Genomic DNA, 12,294 nt, shown 5'->3' on the forward strand with positions numbered 1-12,294 from the left:
CACAGTTAAAGTATTGCCAGTAACGGGTGAACGGAGTATAAAAAGTACATGTTAGACAAAGAAAAGTATTAAAAGATAAATAAATCACAATCAAAGAGCATTTTAATATTTATAAATAACTGTTGTATAGAGTCTTAAGTATGATGAGTGTAAGAATTTAATCCGCCGAAAATCTGTGCACACCACGGCCGATGGTGAACCGGCTGGACACCCCGGCAGCGCAGCAGAAAGGCGCACAGGCCGTCCTGTGCGTGAATCCTACAGCGGGTGACGGGACTATTTAAAATCGTGTACATGATTTTTAGAGCCAGTGAAACTAATACTTTGCGTTTCCCTTAAATAAAAGACACTTAGTGATGGCATTGTGTTAAACCGCATGTGCACCTTGTAATATTTAAAACACACAAACAAAATCATTTTAATTCTTTATTTGAAGAGAGCAGAAGCAGTGACATGAACAGTGTGTTTGGAAATAACATGGTGCTGGAGGTAATCTAAATCTGTGTGTAAACGTTGTACCTGTAAGCACTCCTGGAGTTCTCTTGGTGGTTGGATGCACTGACTGTGAGTGGTCAGCTTTGCTTCAGCAGCACGATCAATACTGGAGGCTTCAGCAAAAGTCTTAACTCCAATATTTACGTGCTGCTACAGTAAGGCGACCAGGAGATGAGAGAAGGAGAATCCAACAAACTTTGTTTTATTAGCAGAAATATAATCCAGGTGACAGTTCTTCATACAATGAGTTAGATATGCAAAAGTGATAGGAGACATGATTCCTTTAAAATGAGTGAAATATGCAACAGGTTGAGGCAGTACAGGTTGGCAGCCAGGTTGTGTATTCAGGTTTTACTGCGGCAGCACAGTATGGCCTGCATCTCAGTGTAACCCACAAACCATTCCGTGCTGCTACAGCATCACCAGAACTGCAGTCGTGGTCCCCTCTGCATCTCACTTTTCTTATCCTCTTTGATCATTACACTCACTTCATCCCACAGACTTCTGGTCCACACACATATTCACAGATGGGTAAAGACTCATCACCTCACATTTATCTACCTAAGACGCTCAGATGGTCAGCAGCATCTTTTTGCAGACTCCAAAAGCAGGCGAGGCCGTTCTCCACCTGAAACACAAAAACACAATGCAAGCTTTTTAGTGTCATTGAGGTCATCGTGTGGACATTGCAGTATTAGGTGAAGCAGTTCACTGTATGTGGACACCAGACAGTCAGATTCACATGGTTTTTGAACACCTCAATTCAGCACTCTGGGAAAACTTTCTCAATAGACATATAGATTTGCACATTTCAGATGTATGGTTGTGCATTCATATCTGCAGGTTGGTTGTTTTATTAAATTCTTAGTGATGTTGTTCTTTGGTCAGGGGGGAAATTGACAAGGGACTTCCCTAATCTGCTGCAAGGACACTTAAGATATCAACCTAAAGACAAGTGTGTCCCCGTACTGGGGTACACATGTGGTGTAACTAAGTGATTTTAACATCTAGACTCCCAGGGCTTATGCAGTCTACTTCTAACTGCACCAAATGTGACAAACGAGTGATATAAGAAGTAATAGGGGAACTATCAGAACTGTTTTGCTAGTTTAAACCTGGTCTGCTTTTTGCTGGATTTGCAAATTAGCACTGTTCATTCAAATGGATAAGCAGTATAGCTAATGTAACAAATACCTAAAAAAAAAAAAAAAAATCCTTAAATTGTAAACAATGTGAACTTGGCAGGAAGAATAGCAAAGTGCATGACAACACATTTAAATTTTTTTATTTTTCTTTGGAGTCTCTATACTGCTCATTTTTATGCCCTCTAACACACACACACACTAACACACACAGTGCTGCTGTGAAGCGATCCATACACACTTGCAAAGTGAGCATCTTGTCAGAGCGACAGAGATGGTGTCATATCAGACAGACAGAGAGAGAGAGAGTTCAGTATCTCAGTCAGTGGGTCTTAAGTTACAAAGACAATTACTGCTCTATTGTACTCGGTTAAGTGTCACAAATAGAAGCCACAGTGCTGAGCCTGAGAAAAAAAAAAAAAAAAAAGAGGCAAAATTTTAAAAAGATAAGTCGAGTCCCCAGACGAGTTTCACAGTGAAAAACAAGCCTCTTTCTTTCTGGAGTGCATTTTAACATTTTAAAGTGGCAACATGGTTTGTGATAAGAGATAAGCAGTCAAAGGTGTTCAAGTGTTGTTTAGTGAATCACTGAAACTTCACCAGGATCAGATTTGTTAAATAACTAACCTTAATTTTAAAAACAGAGTGAATCTACCGGTGGAGTAAATAAAGCATCATAAAAAGTAGCTTTTAATTAAAACAAAGAGTGTGTCACTGTTTTCAGCAAGATGTCAGAGTCTATCCTTGTTAACACAGACTACACATCTAAACCTTCAAACAAAGCTCCAAGAAGCCTAATGTTGGGTCTGTTGGGACGGGTGATAAAACAGTCCATCCTGATAACAATCTCTAAGAAGGCTGGGTCCGATGAATGTATTACCACTAGAGGTCTCAATGGACCTGTAATTATGACCCTGGTCTGAAATGGACCTGATAGTCTGACCCTGATGGTGCTTCGAACAGACTTCCCTCTTCATAAAAATACTCCTCAGCACACACACACACACTTACTGACTGACTCACTCACACACACACACTCTAGCTCCATTGCAGCTCATAACTGATGGCTGTAAAAAACAAAACAAAAACACAGTAGCAGCAATAACAATAATTAATTCGCTAGAGTAAGATAACTGTTAAATATTTGTGGCTCTCATCCTGTTTGAGTGTGATTTTTGTTTTGTGGCATAAAAAAAAATAATTTTAAAAAATGTCACCAGTGAAAACATACATTAAAATTATAATAAAAACAGAGCTTATGATTTGAGGGTCAGCTTCACAAACATTGCTTCCTTGACTTTGTGACACGGTTAGGTATTTAAACCCAGACAGGCAAACAGAGGATGCATGATATAACGTGGTTCTTGCATTCAATTATTTTTCTTCTTGAAATTTCAGATGTCAGCCTACAAACACCAAAGTAGTCTCAAACTGCTCGCTCTTCTTAAATGGCATTACCATGTAACATTTACACGACTGATCCTCCTTGAAAAAAAATAAAAATAAAATAAAAAAGCACACTATTGTTCACTGATAGACTGCACTGCTCAGGCACCAGCTGACTGGAGGTCACAAGTCAATCTTAAACCGCGCTCAGCTTAAGCAAAATGGTAAGCAGTTACATAAACTGTGCCAACGCTGAAATCAAATGTAATCAAGTTGTTCTTTTGTTGTCTTTAACTTAACCTCCAGATGTGTTATTATCACCGAAGCGATGCTACTTCCTGTTTCACTTTTTATACAAGAGCTTTGTCTCTTATTCTATTTCATACACTTAACACAAGCGGTGATTAAAAACAAGAGAATAAATAAATAGGTGACAGAAATCTCTCATTGGGTATTACACTTGTGATACACGGTCTGACTCATCTTTCACTCAAGTCTAACTAATTCTACTTCCAAGTGGTGGTCACTTATGACTACATATTAAATATTACAGGCGTTGTATATTATGCATAGGTGGGGAAACACAGCAATGTTGTCCAAAGTGTGACACACCTGATAGTGCCAGGAGAGTGGCAACACCTTAACCCCATTACATGTTCAACTGTAACCTTTAAAATATCCACCCCATCTATTAGTTATCTTTTAGTAACAACTGTATGCGTATTTTCAGCATCCAATGCAGATGTTTAATGTCAGACACCACACGTCACTCCGAGGTTAATCATTTGTTAACATCTGGAGTGTATAATTATCAGATCTGTGGTCTCCCTGTCAAGTCTCCCCTGCACCAGCCCAAGGATAATAGGTTCCCAAGGATAATAGGTTCCACATCCCCCTGTCAAAGTGCACACCTCCTCCTAAACCCTGAGCAGGGCCATGAAAACTATTGGAATTAATAGTTAGAGGAGAGAGAGAGACGGACAGAGAGAGAGAGCAGGGGGAGTCAAAGCAATATATTTGAAGTCAGTTAACAGTTGTTGCACACAAAGGTCACATTTTTGTAGTTTTTCTTGTTAAATGTAAGAATTTGAAGGTTTTTCCAAGTCTGATATTTTTGAAAATTGCATGGACTATTATAGAAGGAGATCTGTGGGGTGATGGATTCTGTAAGGAGAAGGTGGACGTGTGTTTGCAATAGATAACACTTGATGAATTTATTAATACATTAATTTTTAAAATTTAGGAAAGGATCGATACGTTCAGTCTACAAGAAAATTAAAATCTACTTGCATTTTCTGATTTTCAGGTTTACCTACAGACTTCAGCAAAAACAGTTAATGAATTTACTGGTCAAAAAATATTTGATACCTCCCTCCTTTCAGTATTTTACATCTGGAGTTAGCTGTTTATCTGCAAGTGGGAAAACAGTAAAGGCACAACATACCCTAAGTTGAATCTAGATACAGAATTTCAGCTGAATCATTTCCTCATCCTCTGCCAAGTGTACAAGCTCATCTGTGCAAAGGAGAAGACAGTATTGTAAGAATTAAACTGATGTAGAAACAATAAAACAATAATTTCATCATGTCTATAAAGATTACTTAACAAAAAGGCACCAACCAGGTAAGCTGTGTATTTTCCTTCTAAGCTGATAATTTCTTTTACAAATCCAAGTGGAATTGTTCACATCAATGACTCTAACCTCTCCCTATTTTTCTCCTTCTTCTTTAAGGAAGCATGCCCAGACATGTCACCTTCACTGCTCAGCCTTTTTTAACCCGTTCCTACGACATTTACTCCCCATACAATGGCCTCAAACAGTCACCTGACCCTGAGGTTGGAGGTCAAGTAACCTCCTTCACCCCATCGAGTACAGGGATGTGGACATGACAACTCATCACCTCCCCAGAAAGTGGTCTGGGGGCTGGCCTCTCTTGTGTAACACGGTTCTTCTGCCGGTATAAGCACAAACTAAAAAGGAGATCCACAATGCCATCAGCTGTTAGGGGGGGCGTGGGGGTCTGAATAGCAATCACATTTATCCACATGAGAAGGCCCATGCAAATGTAGGTTTCCTATTGTGTTGATGAAGCTGTTGGGAAAGATTCCTGCAAACACAACTAGTCTTAAAGTGTATCAGCACTGATTATTTCTAACTCAGTTTATTTTATTCAAGACTACAATGAAGGTAAGATCAAGTGCACCGTTTCTTTTCTTTTTCACTTTGGCATCACAAACCAGAAACCTCACACAACAACAAATCCACCACTTGAAAAAAAATTAAGCTGAATAAACACCGGGGTAACAAGCAAGGCCAATCATTGTTGTCTTCTGTTTGGCTGAACAACATACACACACTGCAAATAAGCTATGTTCACTTGTGGCACAACTTTATAAGGTGTGATAAAATGTTTCATCAGCTAGTACCGGGGCAGTGTGGACACAGCATGGGATCTCTACTGTAGTAAAAAGCAAATATAAAAGCAATTCAAGCAGAATTACAAAACAACGATTTGCAATAACATATCAATATCAAAGTAAAAAGTGCTCCACCAGAACTATTATGGGAGTGAGTCAAAAAAAGCAGCCCAGGAGGTGAGGAGTTTTAACTGTTCTCTGCAGACCACAGATGAAACCCATCAAGACCTGAATACAGAAAATCAGTGCTTGTAATGTGATGTGTTATTTCAAGACATTCACACACACCCAGACAAACAAAATAATATCCAGCATAGTGCCATATCTTGTCACATTAATTTCAGACGGTCTGGAAACATGTGAAAACACATCCCAGAGATCAACAAGAGACTAAATGTATTTCACAGGACAACACGAGCAGTGACCTCTGAGTCATTCTCCACAGGTAAACACCACCCCCTCTGTTAACTGTCAGGTGCGAGTGTGACAGACCCACTCTTCACAGCTCGGCTACACAATACACAGATTTATGAATTAAAATTATTTGAAAATGCAGGACGGGTGATTTAAGTTTGTTTAAAAATAATATGATGTATGATGTATATACACAACACCTGGATTGGGTTTGGTGACAGCACAACAAATAGTAAGTTGATTTAGATTCATGGTGCAAATTCTCATAACAGGACATCGCATCTCTGCAAAGGTTTAAAAATAGACTCAAACATTTTTAACTACTTTCAGAGAAAGTGTGAACCACATCATAAAGGCTCCCCCCATGATGGAGCGTCATTTAAACACACCAGCGTGTCCGCAAAGTGCCTGGTGTAATCTGTAATCTGAACACAACCGCTGTATCTGTCTTTACTGAATAACTAATCCATTTTAACTCAGTGTAACACACCTCAATACAAACTCCATGTTATTTACTACTTCATTTGAATAAACCAGAGCCCACGCAGACAAACAGACGAGCAATAAACAGGAAAGACAGACAAAGTAGTACACTACTGTGACGCAACTCAAAACTACGACTTGAGAACACTTGACCAAAAGCATGAGACAATACTCGATACTAGATCCCCCCCCCCAGGCTACAACCAACTATACAGCTGATTCAAATGTGAGAACACCAGAATCTTTCACAAGACTTTACAAAACTTTTCTTAGCAGCAGTGGATACTTACAGAACCACGACCAAGGCGGAAATTAGGATCCTATTTTGTGTATACACTGTTGTATGTACATGCACATGTAAGCAAAAGGGGGAAAAAAGAGGAAGCAGAAATAGAGTGTCAGAGTTGAATGACACACCCATGCACTCGTGCAGCAATTACACACACTGGACTATTTTTTTCTTTTTTTTCTTCTGCACATAATCCAGCTCAAATGCCTAGGTTCAATTCGGATACTTTTACTCTACTTCAGGGTAACAATAAAATATTTTTAACTCAAAATTAAAAGTCTCACTGAGGACTCTGACATTTTGAAGTCGCACTGTCGACTGATTTTTACTTGCAGACAGAATTAAAACGTAAGAAATATATATAAATTATATTGTATGACAGCTCCAGACTGTCTGACTTACTGCCAACTGTAAATACAAGCATTATTAATCTCTGATGATTCTGCCACATTCCTTGTTAGACTGGACCCACTTCCTCACAACACTACACACCAGTAGATCAACATGAGCAACAACAGAAAATCCACAACTAGACCGAGGATGTTACTGTTAAAAATACAAACAAATAGCCAGTTAAAGGCAATGTTATATCTGTCCAAAAACAAACATTTGTAACAGAAATAAAATATCCAGTCTCTCTGCACCAAGCACCCACACTGACAAGAAGCAGTGGGTGAGGTGTTGTCTGTAATAATAATAATAATAAAAAAAACACCAGCCACCAGTATTTAAGGTTTATTACAAATATTCCCAATTTAACTGCTTATATGTTAATACTGCGTGCTTATCTAGCACCCTCAGGTGAAAAAAGGCTGGTGCAGCAGAAATGAAAACACCATGTGTGTGTAGTCAGAGGAGGAACACTCCTGCTATGTCAGATCTTACTGCCCGTGCTGTTCCAGGTTATCATATTACTACCTGAAATCTAATTATGAGGCAGAGAATTCACCAGCACTTTAACAGCTGACGTATTCTTTCTCATCATGCTGTCCAGGTCCATCCTGTCTTAAAACAAAACAACAATAAAAGAGAGACTGGAAGAATTTTCAGTGTGAAGGATCAGAAGGTCTGTTTCTACCTTTGGAAAAATTTACTAAAATTATAAAAGCTGATTTTTTGATCATCTAAACGTGTCACGGTTCACAGTAAGGGATCAAACTTTAGCACGCTGTGAAATTCAACACACTTTTTCAATTATCTGGACTTAAAATGTGCCAAGTGTATTAACACTACATCAGCAACTAAGCACATACGTGGCAATTATTCAAAAATAATGTAATCTCAATAAAATATACTTGTCAAATTAAAGAATGTCATGATTTTGGACAAACAGATGTAAACTCAGTGCATCAGTGATGCTTTGCCCCTGCATGTAAAAGTCAGAGCCAATGTTAAACATGCTTATAAGAAGACTTCAAGGACCTGGCATTGGTTCCCTCGCACCTCGTGTTATCAGCTTTAATTTTATGGACAATATCCTCATACGGTTACACAGATCCTCACTGTCACAACTACATTTGAATTATGTTTTATTGTCCTTTATTTTACTACACCAAGACTTTCAAGTCTTTCTTCTAGACTGGCTCATGCACATAAAACAATTTGACAGCTTCTATTTAATTCTGTTGAGGCAAAGAACTAAAACCAACGCCAGCATCTGGAAAACAACCAACTAGACCCGCGAAAACCTGTTCCCATCACTGCAAATTTGAATACTATAAAGTTTGTGCTGAGTGGTGCAGAAAGAAGGAAGAGAAGGGTGGGGGGGTTCTCTGCAGCCTGGCTACAACACATGTGAGCAAGTACAAGAAGAGAGGCACAGTTTCACCAGGAAATGGGGGTGGGAGCCCATTTTGCCCGAGGGGTCTGAGAAGATAGAATGATGAGTCACACAATGTCATGCTAACAGTCTGAAACAGCACAACGGTGCTCTGCAAAGAGAGTGAAAAAGGCAAATACCAGAGACTGGAGGGGAGACATAGACCTGTAGCTTTTTAGAGGAGATCAGCTGTGGACACAACTTCAATAAAAAGTGTTTAAAAAAAAATGCTTCAATGCTTTTCTGTCAAACACTCTGTAAATGGAACTGAGAAGAACATGAGCAGAGATATTTCAACAACTACACCTGAGCACATTCGACACATGTCCACAACCAGGGTGTAAAAGTTTATAGATTTCTAAAAGTCCTGCTCATAACATTTCTCTGACAGGGTGATACCTACTTCCTTGTAGAGATTAGGTGTAATGAATACGTTTTTGTAGCTTTTAAGAAACAAGAGTAACATCTGTATTCATATATATCACAGGCAGTGGGAAACTGATGAAGGGATTAACTGTATTAATGAAAAGAGACCAAAATTGTATTTTTAAATCACTTGTGCCGTGTCTTTTGAAAATGTGAGTTTCATCTTAAACATGTGTATTTAAGAATGATTTCCTTTGCATTTGCAGACAAATTGTGTAATTTGTATAATTTTTAATGCATTTTTGACTCTACACTTTCACAGACATCACTCAGGAGTATCCATTCATGTATTTAATATTGTTAAAAATTAGATTTTATATCTTAGGCACTCGTATGAGCTATGCGGCTTTTTTTGACACAATGACAGACCCGAAGATACATGATTTCAACTTTTAGCACTAAAAAAAGGGAGAGGTGTACTTCTGGGTGTACATAAGCTCATACATACAAGCAGAAATGTGTTATTTAAAATCCAAATAGAGACACAATTTAAAAACGACACTTTTTTATGCTCTACTTTTACACCCATGCTACAGATACTTCCAAATAAATCCCAACTTAGGTGTAAAGAAGACCAGAGCCTGCTTGTACAGAGGAGATCAATGGATTAAGATGCAGCCTTTTTTGAACTAAATTATCGATTCTTTTTTTATAGATATTTTTTTATAATTATGGATGAATGTCTTATTAGGATGTACCCGTTAATACACCCTTTATGTACAGAGTAACACAAACCTGGATTGATATAAATTCCCTCTCCATTTTGAACACACTGTGTTCTTCAAACAAATATTTACAAATTCACGTATCTATAAATCTGATAATATCATAGCGGGCACGTTAGGAAGCAAGAAACACAGTTTTATCATACTGCATTTCTCACGAACTCACACTTTGCTTGACAGATAGGCACATGTAAAGTTACAGTACAGCAAAATCCTCTTCCTACACCTTTTACTCTTTCATATGACCAACTTAGGTTTCCCCCACATTTCATATTAGCTAATTTTCTATCAACTCCCAGAAGACCTTTCTGTATGGGGGTGAGCAGTTACATTGGGAAGATGCATTAGGTTCAATCTGCATTTGCAGTGAATGAAACTATGCCTTTGAATGTGATGTTGTCTTACTTTCACTCGCAATTTAATTAAATTGGAGCACAAATAAAAAAAAACCTTAGTGCTGGAGAAAATGTATGGCAAAATAAAAATGACTGAAAAAAAATGTCATTAGTAAGCACAATGTCATTTATGTAGGGGGGTGGGGAGGGTGCAAGGAAAAATTATATGCACACAGTCTGCCTCACCCTTCCTCAAATAGAGTTATTTCCTTTATGGTATCAAACATAACACTTCACATGTATTTGTTCAAATGAAAGCAACACTGCAAAAGATAGGAAGGCCTCGCATTATGTAACACATTAAACCGATCTCTACTTAGAAGGAAGTAAAAGGGGCGGGTTCAGACGCACAATTATATGGAGCCTCTCTTTTCCTCTCTTCTCGGCTTTATTAGTCATTATGAGGAGCAAAAAGGCGAGATAAAACGCCACACAAACAACCTCTCCAGTAAATAATGACTTGGATCGTTTTGTCACTCTTTACTAAACCGATTAGACCAACGCAGGGTTTTTTTTCCCCCTTCAACGTACTTGAATTTAATCAGGGTGCATGGCAGACAGAAAGTGGAGCGAGGCTAGTGAGGGCAAAAAAAAAAGGCAAAAGGAAGACAGAGCAGTGACTGAAAACCCTTCCTCAAACTACGACAAACCCCAAAACCCCCAACCTAACTGCAAACCACAGGCATCAGCGCTCCTACAACAACACCTCCCATATTTTAAATCATGAGTTTAACTTTACTGGTTCAAACTATCCATCATCGAGCTTTTTATCTGAGCGAATCAAGTGGAAAAACTTAGAAGTGTTGTCACTTGGATGAGACACAATCCTCATTTTCACAGCATGTAAGTTCATTAAATCTATAACATGCATTTCAGAATGTACTCAATGTAGGATGAGATTTTTTTTTTTTAATTTGGAACCATCTCATCACACATGCAGAAAATGTAAGGGAGAGAAAAAAACATTAAGGGCATCACTTACTGTAAGGTCAAATATGACAAACTTACCGGCTTTTACGCGCAATAACAGAAAAGGCTTCACCAGCTCGGGGGGAAAAGTCAACCATAGGTATAACAAGCTTCGTGAAATTAAGTTACCACAAAAGGCAGTGTGTCTGTCACGGTCTCTCCTATTGATTTTTTTCCCTCCTAAGCCAGTATAGGTGCCGTGTGCATGTGTTGACACTGCCGACTGATCGAGCCTGGCTGCTTTTTGCACCTCCCGCTCAAAACCCAGCGAAAAAAACACTCCAATATTCTTCAACTTTCATTTATAACCTCTCAGTAAAAGTGTATCCTCCATGCTGGATAATTTTCCACCTATGCGTTCCTTTTTTTAATAATCCCTTTTCACCTCATGCATTACACAGAAGACTGGAAGAGAGCATTTTTTTCACCGTTACGCGCAGCAAACTCAGAAATCCCTCTTTACGCGTTAGCAGGCTAAGCTAGGAGGCGAGCAGCTAGGAGAAGTAGAAGCTGGCAAAGCTGGCCAAACGGTCTCTCCTCCTCTCCACGTATTCCTCTCCTCGGGTCCCTTTGTACAGTCCGGTAAAAACGCATTAAAATAGCGTGTGGCTTGAATTACCTGTGTTTCCATTGTAAATACGAGCGTCCTCTCTCTAAAAAAGCGCAGTTTAATTTCGAGCGCTTGGTTTCTCCTCCGTCTCAGCCACAGCTTTCTACATTCGCAGCAGCATCCTCTCTCCGGAGCTGCTGAGGCAATCGCAGCTCACTCGAAAATGGCGCCGAAAGATACACTCCTCATTCAAATTCGATAGAGCCTCCCATTCTCCTTATTGGCTGAAAGCAGAGTGGACTCCGCGCAGCTGATTGGACGCTGTAAATGCACTCTCGAATGATCGCGCAGCCCACGCAGCGTTGAACAGAGAGAGACAAATTAACCCTTTAGGTCCCTGAACCACTTTTTTTTGCAGCAGCAGAAGCAGCCACCACCACTGCTAAAAAACCTTTACGTACAAACTTGTTCAAACCAGTTTTCATATGAAATGAATGCCTCGATTCTTGGTAACGACTATGAACCATTGCACTAGGCAACTTTTTGTAAGACACAAGATATCTCAAATACAAAAACACACACACAAAAAAGAAAAAGAAAGGAGTCAAAAGTGCACTGAGGGCAGTAAGCAGTGGCATTATAAGACATTGTGCTGCATTCATAAGCAGATATAATGCTCAACATTATAAAAAATGTTTCATTGTGTGAGATTCCTTAACTTATGTTGGAACACATGGGGTCCCAAAGTTTGTCTTGGGACCCCCTGGGGGCAGTGGAGTGTCC

At 39.1% G+C, this 12,294-nt stretch overlaps 1 long non-coding RNA gene across 2 annotated transcripts; it reads right to left on the reverse strand.

The window, feature by feature from the left end:
* Positions 1-413: 413 nt before the first annotated feature.
* Positions 414-11,744, reverse strand: LOC117820087. 2 transcript variants are annotated; one of them, XR_004632687.1, is made up of 3 exons: positions 11,581-11,744; positions 4,468-4,538; positions 414-1,123 (listed from the first exon to the last, which is right to left on the reverse strand). It is a non-coding gene; the product is annotated as an uncharacterized LOC117820087 (long non-coding RNA). The 2 variants fall into 2 exon arrangements; XR_004632685.1 differs by lacking the exon at positions 11,581-11,744 and adding an exon at positions 4,644-4,949.
* Positions 11,745-12,294: the final 550 nt, after the last annotated feature.

The sequence above is a fragment of the Notolabrus celidotus genome, chromosome 10 (assembly GCF_009762535.1).
Source record: "Notolabrus celidotus isolate fNotCel1 chromosome 10, fNotCel1.pri, whole genome shotgun sequence".
NCBI classification, from domain to species: Eukaryota; Metazoa; Chordata; class Actinopteri; order Labriformes; family Labridae; genus Notolabrus; species Notolabrus celidotus.